At 41.5% G+C, this 15,787-nt stretch overlaps 1 protein-coding gene across 1 annotated transcript in view; it reads right to left on the bottom strand.

Moving 5' to 3' along the window:
- The window catches only part of LOC128663050 (organic cation/carnitine transporter 2), a 295,715-nt gene that overhangs the window by 69,616 nt on the left and 210,312 nt on the right, over positions 1-15,787 (bottom strand). The gene's annotated exons all lie outside the window — the stretch shown is intronic.

Genomic DNA, 15,787 nt, shown 5'->3' with positions numbered 1-15,787 from the left:
GTCCTGCATGGCCACGCAGGGGCTATCAAGATCACCGAAGCTCTCTCCTGCTTGATCTTGGCAATCAGACGAGGGAGCAGAGGAAACAGTGGAAACACATAAGCCAGGCTGAGGGACCAGGGCGCTGCTAGAGCATCTATCAGCGCTGCCTTGGGATCCCTGGACCTGGACCCGTAACAAGGAAGCTTGGCGTTCTGACGAGACGCCATGAGATCCAGTTCTGGTTTGCCCCAAAGTTGGATCAACTGGACAAATTACCTCCGGATGGAGCTCCCACTCCCCCGGATGAAAAGTCTGCCGACTTAGAAAATCCGCCTCCCAGTTCTCTACTCCTGGGATATGGATAGCTGAGAGATGGCAAGAGTGAACCTCTGAGAGATGGCAAGAGTGAACCTCTGCCCATAGAATTATCTTTGAAACCTCCAACATTGCCAGGGGGCTCCTTGTTCGACTGAAATCTGATGAACCTGACCGCAGCTAGCTGAGGCCAAGCCTGAAGAGCATTGAATATCGCTCTTAGTTCCAGAATGTTTATCGGAAGGAGGGCCTCCTCTTGAGTCCACGAACCCTGAGCCTTCAGGGAGTTCCAGACTGCACCCCAGCCCAGAAGGCTGGCATCTGTCGTTACTATAGTCCATTCTGGCCTGCAGAAACTCATTCCCTTGGACAGATGGACCCGAGATAGCCACCAGAGAAGAGAATCCCTGGTCTCTTGATCCAGATTTAGTAGAGGGGACAAATCTGTGTAATCCCCATTCCACTGATTGAGCATGCAAAGTTGCAGTGGTCTGAGATGTAGGCGGGCAAACGGAACTATGTCCATTGCCGCTACCATTAATCCGATTACCTACATACACTGAGCCACTGACGGACGACAAATGGAATAAAGAGCACGGCAGGAAGTTAGAAGTTTTGACAACCTGAGCTCTGTCAGATAAATCTTCATTTCTACTGAATCTATCAGAGTTCCTAGGAAGGAAACTCTTGTGAGAGGCGAGAGAGAACTCTTTCCTTCATTCACCTTCCACCCGTGAGACCTTAGGAATGCCAGAACAATGTCCGTATGGGACCTGGCGATCTGAAAAGTTGCCGCCTGTATCAGGATGTTGTCTAGGTAAGGGGCTACTGCTATACCCCACGGTCTTAGAACCGCCAGAAGGGACCCTAGAACCTTCGTAAAGATTCTTGGTGCCGTGGCTAACCCGAAGGGAAGAGCCACAAACTGGTAATGCCTGTCTAGGAAGGCGAACCTGAGAAACGGATGATGATCCCTGTGTATCGGAATATGTAGATAAGCATCCTTTAAATCCATGGTAGTCATATATTGACCCTCCTGGATCATAGGTAGGATGGTTCGAAAAGTCTCCATCTTGAAGGATGGGACCCTGAGAAATTTGTTTAGGATCTTGAGATCCAAGATTGGTCTGAAAGTTCCCTCTTTCTTGGGAACTATAAACAGATTTGAATAGAAGCCCTGCCCTAGGAGGTCTTGAACGCAATGTAAGAATGCCTCTCTCTTTATCTGGTTTGCAGATAATTGTGAGATGAAATCTCCCCTTTGGAGATGAAGCTTTGAAATCCAGAAGATATCCCTGGGAAACAATCTCCAGAGCCCAGGGATCCCCCACTAGATCCGGTCCCGGATCGGGGGCTACTCCTTCATGCTGTCTTAGAGGCAGCAGCAGGCTTTTTGGCCTGTTTCCCCTTGTTCCAAGCCTGGTTAGGTCTCCAGACTGGCTTGGACTGGGCAAAATTTCCCTTTTGTTTTGTAGAAGAGGAAGATGAAGCTGCGCCACTCTTGAAGTTTCGAAAGGAACGAAAATTAGTCTGTTTGGTCCTTAACTTGTTGGACCTATCTACGTGACTGAATGGCAAAACCTGAATTTTTAGCCGTTAGCTTGGTTAAATGAAAAACGGCGTCAGAAATAAATGAATTGGCTAACTTAAGAGCTTTAAGCCTGTCAAGGATATCATCCAACGGGGTCTCTACCTGTAAATTTTTACACAAAGAACAATTTATACACAATATGCTAGAATGTTACCAAACAATATCTATGTACAAAAGGTAAAAATACTCCCCTCTGTGTGTACCGCTGCCTTCTATCAGTCTCTCCCAAAATGAGACTGTTTAAAATTGTGGTTGTGTGTAGTATAGAGGCGCAGGTGTTTTCTTATTCGATGTTCCAGAATTGCCTGAGAATGAAAGGGTCTGAAAAAGTTCAGAGTCCGGCTTCCTCTTATGAGTTAATCTGTGTGATATGTTGAGATTAGAAATTTCCCAAATCCAATGTGGTCCGATAAAATCGGAATCCGGCTCCTTGTACAGCACTTCCGCTGATGTAATAGAAAAAATCCAAAGGGCAGCAAACAAAATTCGTATAAAATACAAATTTATTTAAAACATGTCACTGTGGACAGATAGATAAAAGCTCATAATCAAAAGCTCTACGCGTTTCAACAATATTACGTCTTTCTCAAGAGCAGTAAAATAATGAGATGCTTGACAGACCCTTTCATTCTGAGGCAATTCTGGAACATCGAATAAGAAAACACCTGCGTCTCTATACTCTCTACCTGTAAAGCCTCCTCCAGAGACTCGAACCAGAAAGCCGCTGCAGCAGTGACTGGGGCAATGCATGCAAGAGGCTGGAGAATAAAACCTTGTTGTATAAAGATTTTCTTAAGGAAACCCTCTAATTTCTTATCCATAGGATCTAGGAAAGCACAACTGTCCTCTACAGGAATAGTTGTACGTTTAGCTAGGGTAGAGACTGCTCCCTCCACCTTAGGGACCGTCTGCCACAAGTCCCGTGTAGCGGCATCTATAGGAAACATTTTCTTAAAAGCAGGAGGGGGAGAGAACGGCACACCTGGTCTATCCCATTCCTTAGTAATAATTTCTGAAAACCTCTTAGGGATTGGAAAAACATCAGTGTAAACAGGCACTGCAAAGTATTTGTCCATTTTACACAATTTCTCTGGGACTACAATGGTGTCACAGTCATCCAGAGTCGCTAAAACCTCCCTGAGCAACACGTGGAGGTGTTCAAGCTTAAATTTAAATGCTGTCATTTCAGAGTCAGACCGAAGTAACGCCTTCCCTGAATCAGAGAAGTCACCCACAGATAGAAGCTCTCCTGCTTCAATTTCTGCACATTGTAAGGGTATATCAGACATAGCTACTAAAGCGTCAGAGAGCTCTGTATTTGTTCTAGCCCCAGAGCTGTCCAGCTTTCCATGTAACCCTGGCAGTTTGGATAATTCCTCTGTGAGGGTATGATTCATAACTGCTGCCATGTCTTGTAAAGTAAACGCATTGGATGCGCTAGATGTACTTGGTGTCCCTTGAGCGGGAGTTATAGGTTCTGACACGTGGGGAGAGCTAGATGGCATAACCTCCCTTTTGTCAGTCTCAGAAACCTCAGGTGATAAATCTTTAAAAGCCATAATATGGTCTTTATAACTTATAGAAAGGTCAGTGCATTTGGTACACATTCTAAGAGGGGGTTCCACAATGGCTTCTAAACATAATGAACAAGGAGTTTCCTCTATGTCAGACATGTTTAACAGACTAGTAATGAGACCAGCAAGCTTGGAAAACACTTTAATAAATGTGAAAAAAGCAATAATAAAAAACGGTACTGTGCCTTTAAGAGAGAAAAACTACCACATAAACTGCAAAACAGTGAAAAAAAGTAGTAAACTCTACGAAATTTTTACAGTGTGTATAAGGGACTAAAGCAGCATTGCATCCACTTGCAAATGTATGATTAACCCCTCAGGCCCAAAAACGAATTAGAAAAACATTAAACCTGTTAACAAACAGTCAAACACACTGCCACAGCTCTGCTGTGGCTCCTACCTGCCCTTAAAAACGATTTTTGCAGGAACAAAACCCTCTATAGAGGACCTATAAGCCAGAGGACTCCTTCAGGGAAGCTGGATGACTCAGACTGAAAACGAAAATAGGCCCCTCCCACCATGCACTCAAAGTCAGAGGGCCTTAAAAAAGTACTCCTAGGAGTAATCTAACAAGCAATGTGGAAACTAGGCCCCAAATAAAGATTTATCACCCTCAGAGAAAAAATGTTTTTATTTATAAATCATGCAAACGTTTTTACACTAAGTAATATAGGTATTAACATGAATATTATCTCTTTTTGCAAACATGATCCCAGTTGTTGTTAAATCACTGTATCAGGCTTACCTTAAATATACCAGGCACTGTCAGCATTTTCTAGACCTTATCTCTCTAGAAAAAAATATACTGAACATACCTCAAAGCAGGCAATCTGCAGACCGTCCCCCCAACTGAAGTTTTCTTTCCATACTCTTCAGTTATGTGTGAGAACAGCAATGGACCTTAGTTACAAACCGCTAAGATCATCAAACCTCCAGGCAGAAGTCTTCTTCCAATTTCTGCCTGAGAGTAAAAACAGTACAACGCCGGTACCGTTTAAAAATAACAAACTTTTAATTGAAGGTAAAAACTACACTAAGTCACCATATCTCTCTTGATACTTCCTTTCTTGTCGAGAGCTGCAAGAGAATGACTGGGGGTGGCAGTTAGGGGAGGAGCTATATAGACAGCTCTGCTGTAGGTGTCCTCTTGCAGCTTCCTGTTGGGAAGGAGAATATCCCACAAGTAATGGATGAACCCGTGGACTGGATACACCTTTAAAAGAGAGATAGTGTATTTGATAGACATCTTATAAGATTGGATAATTTAACTGTAGCAATATTTGAATGAAACTGTTGTCTCTGTCTGCTGACCCTGATGGCCTAAATCCGATATTACAACCAAAAGGCATTTGGCTGTTGAAAATGAAATTTCCCAGTAGCCAATCAGAGAAAAGTGCATACCCAAATCTATCGAATGATTAAGAGATGAGGAGAAGTCTTGTCTCAGACAAAAAGTTCCTTGCACAAAGAGAGAGAGATCTTGGTGGAAAAATTTTGGTTGGTAACTGCTGAAATCTTGCTTGCTGCCATATTGCTTATAAGAGAAACCAGTGTGCGAACACAGTTTTCTGTAAGACAAATATGTTGGCACACTCTTTGTGGATAAGAGACTATCAAGATTAATTCTCTCACAAATGTGCATAATTCCTCTAAGCATATGACGATAGACATATTTGGATATTAACTGAATTCTCAAACTGGTGATCTGGTAAAGTATGAGAATTTGTTAAGTATATAATTTGATATTTTAAAGCAAATACATTAATTATTGTTACAGTCAAATTGCAGTTAATAGATTTAAAGGGGCACTCAGTATTTTAAGCTTGTGTTTCATAGTCCTGTATAGTCTTAACTAGTCATTATTGCTAAATAATTTATTTATTTATTAGACAGGGTTTTATGCACCAGATTTATAAGTCAGTTATTATAGTGAACTCTTTCAAAACTGTACATAAACTCGTTATTGTGATTATATCCCTGGTAGTTATTAAGTAAGCATAGTAAGTGGGTAATCCATATTGCGCATTGAACTAGAGTTATTGGTTAATAACAGAAGATTGTGGTATTTAAAATGCAATTCAATTGTGAATAAGGTTAATTATAAAGTTGCAATTTGGTTTGCTTTGTAAAGAATATTGTAACAGTTTAAACATCGTATAATTTGATTCATATCTGGTTTTCTATAAATATATTATTTCCTCTTTCAGGACGATTGGTTTGTCCAGGTCAAGGGAACTGCGATGGGCTCCAACGTCGCCCCATCATACACCAACCTGTATATGAATGAGTTCAAAGAAAGAAGGGTCTATGAAAATCAGCTATTTAAAAGCAACTGCGCTGTTTGGCTTAGTTACATAGACGACATGTTTTGCGTATGGTGGGGCGACGTGGGATCCCTAAAAAGATTTGTTGGGGAACTTAACTCAGAGGTAAGGGACCTACATTTCACTATGACTTACAGTGAAGAATCTGTCACCTTTCTTGACACTAGAATCACCAAATGTGCAAATGGTTTAAAATGTGATCTTTTTACAAAATATACTGACAAGAATACATTACTAAAATATGATAGCTTCCACCCTAGGAGATTAATTGATTCTCTCCCTAAAAGCCAACTCCTCAGAGTACAAAGAATTGTAAGTGAGGAAGATGATAAAACACTAAGATTAAAACAGATGAAAGACAAATTCTTGGAAAGGGGATACCCTGCAAGCCTCATAGATAGAAAAATGAAAGAAATTAAAAATCCTGTACATAGGGTGGATGAAAATGAGAATAAGAGAGATAGAATTGTATTTGTGTCACAGTATAGCTCTTATAGTGACAAAATAAGCAGAATTATCAGGAAAAATTGGCATATTCTAAAAAATTGTAACCCCCACATTAAACAACTACAAGAACCCCCACTTATGGCCTTTAGATGTGTCAAAAATATAAGAGATCACCTGGTGAGAACGGATGTAGGTCCTAGCAGAAGTCTAAAACAAACATTTATCGGTTGTAAGAGGAAAGGGAGCTACCCGTGCCTAGGGTGTATGAGTTGTAGCTCAATTATAAAAGGGCCACATTTTTTCCATCCACATAGTGGGAGAAAGTGCAATATTGAAGGTTTCTATACCTGTGAAAGTACTTATGTCATATACCTGATCAAATGTCCGTGCTCCTTAATATACTTAGGTGAGACTACACAAAAGGTCAGAGACCGTATTAGTCAGCACTGTAGTAATATTAGAAGGAAAAACAGCCGCCGCATTATCTAAACATTTTATTGAAAAGTGCCATAATATCAGCCAGCTACGCTGGCAAGTCATTGAACAGATCCAGATCCCAAGGAATGGTGCAGATAGGGAGCTACTCCTTAAACAGAGAGAGATGTGGTGGATTTTCAAAATGGAAACCATGGCACCTAAAGGGTTAAATCGTGACTGATCTCTCATGCTTTCTATAAAAAGTTAGTAATGAACATATAGTCATGTTGTATGTTTAATCATTAGAAATTGCTATTGCATATATTCATATTATTATTATATTTTAAAGGGATATAATAGATTGCTGTTCAGTAGTTGAAGGTGATACTTTGTTTTTAATATGTTGCATTATTTTGGAGATAAAATGTCAAAATGTAATGTAAACAGTATGCCACTAGATGGTGCTAAGTGCACATCCTAGGAAACGTTTGGCGCGAATATGAGAAGGTTTAAAAGGATACCAAAAATCAAGTGTAACAGATTGCATGACTAAGGGGTTAACCCCGAAACGTTGCTATTTTTAACATGGGTCTTGAATAAAGATAATATCTTTTACCATACTGTGCTGGTACTCACGTATCTTTGTACATTGTTTGGGGCATTGCAGTTACCCCCTATACCGAGCACTAACAGTGGTGCTGTATTCCCACCTTCTTTGGACTGTGATTATATCCCTGGTAGTTATTAAGTAAGCATAGTAAGTGGGTAATCCATATTGCGCATTGAACTAGAATTATTGGTTAATAACAGAAGATTCTGGTATTTCATTGTTGTATTTAAAATGCAATTCAATTGTGAATAAGGTTAATTATAAAGTTGCAATTTGGTTTTCTTTGTAAAGAATATTGTAACAGTTTAAACATTGTATAATTTGATTCATATCTGGTTTTCTATAAATATAATTCAATATGCCTATACATTTGAACTAATATAAAGAATTTAGGAATTTACATTAATTTTATTGTTTTGTATATGCATTTTATTGGGGGTTTATTTTAAAGAATAATGATAAAATATATTGTAATATAACCCAGCCATATACTGACAGGAATTACAGAAATTTCTTGAGCTCAAACTACAGGAAACAGAGCCTCTAAGTACTTTTTTTTTTTAAACATTCTGGGTGCTGTAGCCAGATCGAAAGCTTGATACACCATGGAAAATATTTGCAATACCCAGGGATCCTGAAAAGATGTCTTCCAAGCCTTCCTAAACAGACTCAATCTGCCCCCCCCCCCACACACCAGAGACAGGTGTGTGGGGGGGGGGGGTAGATTTATTGGACTGTGTTTTTTTGACCAAGAAGTGTTAGACTTCCAGGAGAATTTGGAGTAGACAGAACTCTGGGCAGAGGGGGAATCTTTCTGAGCCTTAGATTGTCAAAAGATATAAAAACGACCTGCAGATTTAAGCTCAATTTTTTTATCCTGGGGCAGAAAAGCTCCATTACCCCCGTGGCTTTGGAAATAATAGCATCCAGTCCAGGCCCAAATAGAGATTTACCATGGATGGGGAGGGAAGACACTTTGCGCTTAGAAACCATATCAGCAGACCAAGACTTAAGCCGCAAAACTCACCTTCATCCAGACTAGTTTCCCCAAAAACAAGTTCTGAGGGATTATCACACCAAACAGCAGTAGCAGCGACACAGGCTACACTGACTGCAGGTCTAAACAAAAATCTGCACCTATGAAAACCTTCAATTGTTTACTTAAAGGATCCTTAATAGATGAACTATGCCTGGTCAAAGTGGAAATAGCTGCATCTACCCTAGGAACAGTTTCCCGAAATTTTTGTAATAACAAAAGGGAGAGGAAACAGATTTCAATTTGGTAGATGGAACAAAAGGAATCTCTGGCTTCTGCCATTCCTTAGAAATAATTTCAGCAACTGAATCAGGCACAGGAAAAAGAGAATGGCTGCTTAGGAGCTACCTTAAAAACAATGCATCAATCCTCTTATCAGGATGCTTGAATGCAGCAGAACAATCTTCTACCTCAAAAGCAATTCAAAGTTCAGAAATAAGGCATGAATATGCTCAAACCTGAAATTGAAGGACACATCCCCTGCCACAGTAACAGGGTCCTGAAACTTAGACTATACTCAAAATAAGAGAGTCATCAGAGGCACCCCTATCATTAATGGGTAACTTAGAGTGGCCACTCCTAAGGGAAGTCCCTGATGAGCTAAAGGCTCTGATGATCTGAGTGCCTCACTAACTCCACCGGTACTGAAAACCTTCCTACACGCTGAGAATGTTACAGCAACACAGGAACAGGAGGGCTGTGGATCCACAAGGAGCAGCTCACTAAAGACCAGGGGATTGATGGACAAGTCTACATTTCACCTGGGAGGCCTATAATATTTCTTCACTGAGAAGAGACCTTTCACTGCCTAGCTGATAACTCCTTGTCTGCCCCTCTGAATGATAGGGTACTGCGAGGAGGATCCGGGGCTCAGATTGGTTAGAGAATTCCCTTTCAAACTATGAGTAGATTTTGCACTTCTTTTCACCTCACTCCTATTCAAGGAGGCAAAAGAAAATGATGTGAAGAGTGGGAAAGATTTAAAGCTCTGGTGTGTTCGGGTGTCTTTTGCCTCCTCCAAAAGTGTTGACTCGTGGACTCTCACCATCTAATGAAAGAAATCCTAAATCTTTCTTTCATGATTCAGGTTGAAAGGGACATTCAAGTCAAAATTAAACTTTCAGGATTCAGATAGAGCATGCAATTCTACAACTTTCCAATTTACTTGCATTAACAAAATGTGCAGTCTTTTTATATTTACACTTTTATGAGTGATCATTCCCTACTGAGCATGTGCAAGAATTCACAGAATATATGTATATGCATTTGTGATTGGCTGATGCTGTGGAAATAGACAAAACTTTGAAATTTGTCAGAAAAAAAATCTACTACTCATTTGAAGTTCAGTCTAAATTTTATTGCATTGTCTTTTTATCATGCATTTGCAAATCTACTGTATTGACTGATCCTTTAAGCATACAAGTTTAAAAAAAGTTTCCAATTTACTTCTTCTATCATCAAATTTACTTTGTTCTCTTGGTATCCTTTAATGAAAAGCAAGTACGCAGGCTCATAAGTGTGCATTTGTCTGGAGCACTTAAGGGCAGCAGTTTTGCAAGAGTACTTTTAACAATGTTAATGTTTACAAGAGCACTAGATGACAGCAGCGTTTGTGAACATGTAGCGGTCCATATATGTGCACGCTACCTACCTAGGTATGTTCTGCAACAAAGATAACTATGAAAATAATCATAATAGAAATAAACTGAAAACTGTTTAATAAAACTGCATGCTTTATCTGAACCATGGGAGTTTGTTTTTGACTATACTGCTCCTTTAAAAAAGGGACTTGAAACCCATTTTTTTCTTTTATAATTTAGATACAGAGTATACATTTTTAAGCAACTTTCCAATTTTCTTCTATTAACATTTTTGCTTCATTCTCTTGGTATCCTTTATTGAAGGAAATAAAGAGGCATATATGTGCAACCAATATTCAAAAAAGCTAGCTCCCATAGCCTGAGCCTACCTCGGTATGCTTTTCAGCTAAGGATATCAAGAGAACTAAACACATTAGATAATAGATGTACATTGAAAAGTTGTTTAAAAAGAAAATGTATACTTACCTGATAAATTTGTTTCTTTTTAGACACAATGAGTCCACGGATTTCATCCTTACTTGTGGGATTATGCCTCCTGGTCAGCAGGAGGAGGCAAAGAGCACCACAGCAGAGCTGTATATATAGCTCCTCTCTTCCCTCCCACTCCAGTCATTCGCCCAAAGTTAGGAAGAGAAAGGAAAAGCTAAGGTGCAGAGGTGACTGAAGCTTAACTAAAAATAAAAACCTGTCTCAAATTACAGGGCGGGCCATGGACTCATCATGTCTAAAAAGAAACAAATTTATCAGGTAAACATAAATTTTCTTTTCTTTTTAAAGACACGATGAGTCCACGGATTTCATCCTTAATTGTGCGATACAATACCAAAGCTATAGTACACGGATGAAAAGGGAGGGACAAGACAGGGAACCTAAACAGAAGGCACCACTGCTTGAAAAACTTTTCTCCCAAAAACAGCCTCAGCTGAGGCAAAGTTATCAAATTTGTAAAATTTAGAAAAAGTATTAAGAGAAGACAAAGTTGCAGCCTTGCAAATCTGTTCAACAGAAGCATCATGTTTGAATGCCCATGAGGAAGCAAAAGCCCTAGTGGAATGAGCCGTAATTCTTTCAGGAGGCTGTTGTCCAGCAGTCTCATATGCAAAACGGATGATACTCTTCAGCCAAAAAGAAAGAGGTAGCCGTAGCCTTCTGACCCTTACGCCTCCTCGAAAAATTGAAAAATAAAGAAGACGATTGACGGAAGTCTTTAGTCGCTTGTAAGTAAAACTTTAAGGCACGGACTACGTCCAAATTGTGTAGCAGTTGTTCCTTCTGAGAAGAAGGATTAGGACACAAGGAAGGAACAACAATTTCCTAATTAATGTTCTCGTCTGAAACAACTTTAGGAAGAAAACCAAGTTTAGTACGCAACACCACCTTATCCGCATGAAAAATAAGGTAAGGGGAATTATATTGTAATGCCGAAAGCTCAGATACTCTTCGAGCAGAAGAGATAGCAACAAGAAATAAAACTTTCCAAGATAATAACTTAATATCTATGGAATGCATAGGTTCAAACGGAACCCCCTGGAGAACTTTAAGAACTAAATTCAAACTCCAAGGAGAAGCAATTGGTCTAAAAACAGGCCTGACAAAAAGATTGAACATCTGGAACATCTGCCAGACGCTTATGCAACAAAATAAATAAAGTAGAGATCTGGCCCTTTAGGGAACTTGCTAATAACCCCTTCTCCAATCCTTCTTGGAGAAAAGACAAAATCCTAGGAATCCTAACCCTACTCCATGAGTAGCCCTTGGACTCACACCAATAAAGATATTTGCGCCATATCTTATGGTAAATCTTCCTAGTAAAAGGCTTACGTGCCTGAATCAAAGTATCTATGACCGAATCAGAAAAACCTCGCTTAGATAAAATTAAGCGTTCAATCTCCAAGCAGTCAGCTGCAGAGAAACTAGATTTGGACGATGGAAAGGACCCTGAATGAGAAGGTCCTTCCTCAATGGAAGCTTCCACGGTGGCAGAGACGACATCTCCACCAGATCGGCATACCAAATCCTGCGGGGCCACGCAGGAGCAATGAGGATCACCAATGCCCTCTCCTGTTTGATTCGAGCAATCACCCGGGGAAGGAGAGCAAACGGGTGGAATACATATGCTAGGCTGAAAGACCAAGGAACTGCCAAAGCATCTATCAGCTCGGCCTGGGGGTCCCTGGACCTGGACCCGTATCTCGGAAGCTTGGCATTAGGACAAGACGCCATAAGATCCAACTCCGGCCGACCCCATCTGAGAATCAGGTTGGAAAATATTTCCGGATGGAGTTCCCACTCTCCCGGATGAAAGGTCTGCTTGCTCAGAAAATCCGCTTCACAGTTATCCACCCCTGGGATGTGGATCGCCGACAGATGGCAAGAGTGAGTCTCCGCCCACTGAATTATTTTGGCTACCTCGGGCATCGCTAAGGAACTCCTTGTTCCTCCCTGATGATTGATGTAAGCCACTGTCGTTATGTTGTCCGACTGGAATCTGATAAATTGGGCCGAGGCCAACTGAAGCCAGGCCAGAAGCGCATTGAATATCGCCGTCAGCTCTAGAATGTTGATGAGAAGGAGAGACTCTGCCTGAGTCCATACTCACTGAGCCCTTAAAGAGTCCCAGACTGCTCCCCATCCTAAAAGACTGGCATCCGTTGTCACAATCACCCATGAAAGTCTGCGAAAGCATGTCCCCTGGGATAGATGATCCAGAGACAACCAACACAGAAGAGAGTCCCTTGTCTCCTGATCTAGGGAAATTCAAGGAGACAAATCTGTATTCTGTATAATCTCCATTCCACTGCCTGAGCACGCTCAGCTGCAGAGGCCTGAGGTGAAACCGAGCAAAAGGAATGATGTCCATTGCCGCCACCATCAATCAAATTACCTCCATGCACTGAGCCACTGACGGCCGAGGATTGGACTGAAGGGCTTGACATGTATTCAGGATCTTAATCCTTCTGACCTCCGTCAGAAAAAGTTTAATGGATATAGAGTCGATTAGAGTTCCCAAGAAGGGTACCCTTGTCTGCGGAATTAACAAACTCTTTTCCAGATTTACCTTCCACCCATGAGTTCTCAGGAAGGATAGCACAATGTCGGTATGGGACCTTGCTAGTTGATAAGATGACGCCTGGATCAGAATATCGTCCAGATAAGGCACCACCGCAATGCCCCGTGGTCTTAGAACCTTTGTGAAAATTCTGGGCGCCGTGGCCAGACCGAAAGGGAGAGCCACAAACTGAAAATGTTTGTCCAGAAAGGCAAACCTCAGAAACTTGTGATGATCTGTGTTTATAGGAACATGAAGATATGCATCCTTTAGATCCACTGCCGTCATAAATTGACCCTCCTGAATCAATGGAAGAATGGTACGAATAGTTTCCATCTTGAAGGATGGAACTCTGAGAAACTTGCTTAGACTTTTGAGGTCTAAAATAGGTCGGAAAGTTCCCTCTTTTTTGGGGACTACAAACAGATTTGAATAAAACCCCTATCCCTGTTCCTGTATTGGAACAGGACAGATTACTCCCATGAAGGAGAGGTCTCCTACACAACGTAAGAACGCCTCTTTTTTTAGCTGGTCTGCGGATAATCGTGAAAGAAAAAACCTTCCTCTGGGGGGAAAAATTTCTGAAATCCAATTTGTATCCCTGAGACACTATTTCTATTGCCCAGGGATTCTGAACATCTCTTATCAAAGCCTGGATGAAGAAGCAAAGTTTGCCCCCTACTAGATCCGGTCCCGGATCGGGGGCCAACCATTCATGCTGACTTGGAAGCAGCAGCAGGCTTCTTGGATTGTTTACCCTTGTTCCAAGACTGGTTGGGTCTCCAAGTAGACTTGGTTTGTGAATAGTTCCCTTCCTGTTTAGAGGAAGAGGAAGGGGGGATTCCATTGAAATTTCAAAAGGAACGAAAATTACTCTGTCGACCTCTCTGTTTGGATTTTTTATTCTGAGGGAGGAGATGACCCTTGCCTCCCGTGATGTCAGAAATAATTTCCTTCAAGTCAGGTCCGAACAGGGTCTTCCCCTTGTAAGGAATAGCCAAAAGGTTAGACTTGGATGACACATCCACAGACCAAGACTTCAACCATAAGGCTCTGCGTTCTAAGATGGAAAAGCCCGAACTCTTAGCCGCCAATTTAGTCATCTGCAGAGAAGCATCCGTAATAAACGTATTAGCTAATTTAAGGGCTTTAATCTGATCCTGTATCTCTTCCAAAGAAGTCTCAGTTTTAAGAGACTCTTCCAGAGCATCAAACCAATAAGCAGCCGCACTGGTAACCGTAAAAATGCAAGCCGCCGGTTGCAATGGCAATCCCTGGTGAACATAGATCTTCTTAAGGAGACCGTCCAACTTCTTATCCATAGGGTCTTTGAAAGCACAACTATCCTCAATAGGAATAGTAGTCAGTTTGGCCAGGGTAGCAATAGCTCCCTCTACCTTAGGGACCGTCTGCCAAGAGTCCCTAACAGCGTCGGCTATAGGGTACATCTTTTTAAAAACGGGAGAAGAAGAGAAGGGAATACCTGGTCTCTCCCATTCCTTAGCAATAATCTCTGAAGTTCTCTTTGGAACTGGAAAAACAGAGTAAGAAGGAACTTCTAAGTATCTGTCCAACTTACTCAATTTCTCTGAAGGAACCACTATTGAATCACAGTCACCAACACCTCCCTCAGTAATAGGCAGAGGTGTTCAAGCTTAAACCTGAAAGAAACCACTTCAGAATCAGTCAGCGGTAAGGCACTTCAAGTTCACCTTCGGATAGGACCTCCAAACCCTCCAACTCAGAGCCCTGGGAGGGTACGTCCGAGATCGCCATCATAGTATCAGAAGCTGCATTGACCACGTAGTTGTCCTTCCTTTTACGCTTGCCTTGAAGTATGGGAAAGGCAGACAACGCATCGGAAAGTGTAGCGGACATAACTGCAGCTATGTCCTTTAACGTGATCGCAGCAGAAACTGGACAAGTACCTGGCCCCGCCTGAGCGGGCGTTAAGGGCTGTGATGCTTGGGGAGAAAATGCGGCATACTCTGTGTCTCATCGGTAGACCCCTGAGAAGCATCCGCTTTGGGCAATTTTTTATCAAAGAAAATTTGTTCTCTATAGTGTAAAGCCCTCTCAACACATGAGGAACAAAAAGGAACAGGAGGTTCCACATTGGCATTCAAACACATGGAACATATAACATCCTGGATATCTTCCGAGTCCATGATAACAAAAAGCAAAATTGAACTTGGCTCCTTTAAATTATATATGCCTTTAATTTATGGCCAAAAAACACTATATGTACAAGTACTAATGTAAACACTGGTCAATAGATCCTGAAAAATAACAGGATACTGTGCCTTTAAAAAAATAAAATGTCTAACAATTTTACTGCACTGGCTAATCTGCTAGCCGATTTCTATACAATGCGTTTTAACGTAAAAGAAATAACACCTCTTCGCCTCAACAGCTCTGCTGAGACGCCTACCTGCCCCCACGGCCCACCGACCACTCTCCCAGTAAAACTCCAGATCGTGTCTCAGCACGCCAAAGACCGCCTGCTTATCCAACCATGCGGTCGTAGCGTAACTCCGGACATGCGATGAGTATCACTGAACAACGGGACTCCTGAGCAATAATCACTGCGCAGTTTCTCAGACCCAAGCACGCCAAAGTAAACCCCGCCCTTTGTGGGCGTCACGCAAAACCATCCGACTAAGATTGTAATAAAAACACTAATCGCAGGTCAGTTAACCCACAGCCTTGAACTGGAGCCTCTTTATTTCAAAGCTCTGGTAAAATATAGCCCCAGCATCTTGCCCACAGTACATATAAACAGTGACTGGCAGGGGAGCCCTCACTGTAAAGAGCCCATGTCCCCCAATAAGTTACAGTCCC

This window comes from Bombina bombina, chromosome 6, assembly GCF_027579735.1.
Source record: "Bombina bombina isolate aBomBom1 chromosome 6, aBomBom1.pri, whole genome shotgun sequence".
NCBI classification, from domain to species: Eukaryota; Metazoa; Chordata; class Amphibia; order Anura; family Bombinatoridae; genus Bombina; species Bombina bombina.
Note: the sequence above shows the minus strand (reverse complement) of the source record. Positions and strands in the feature narration are given on the sequence as shown.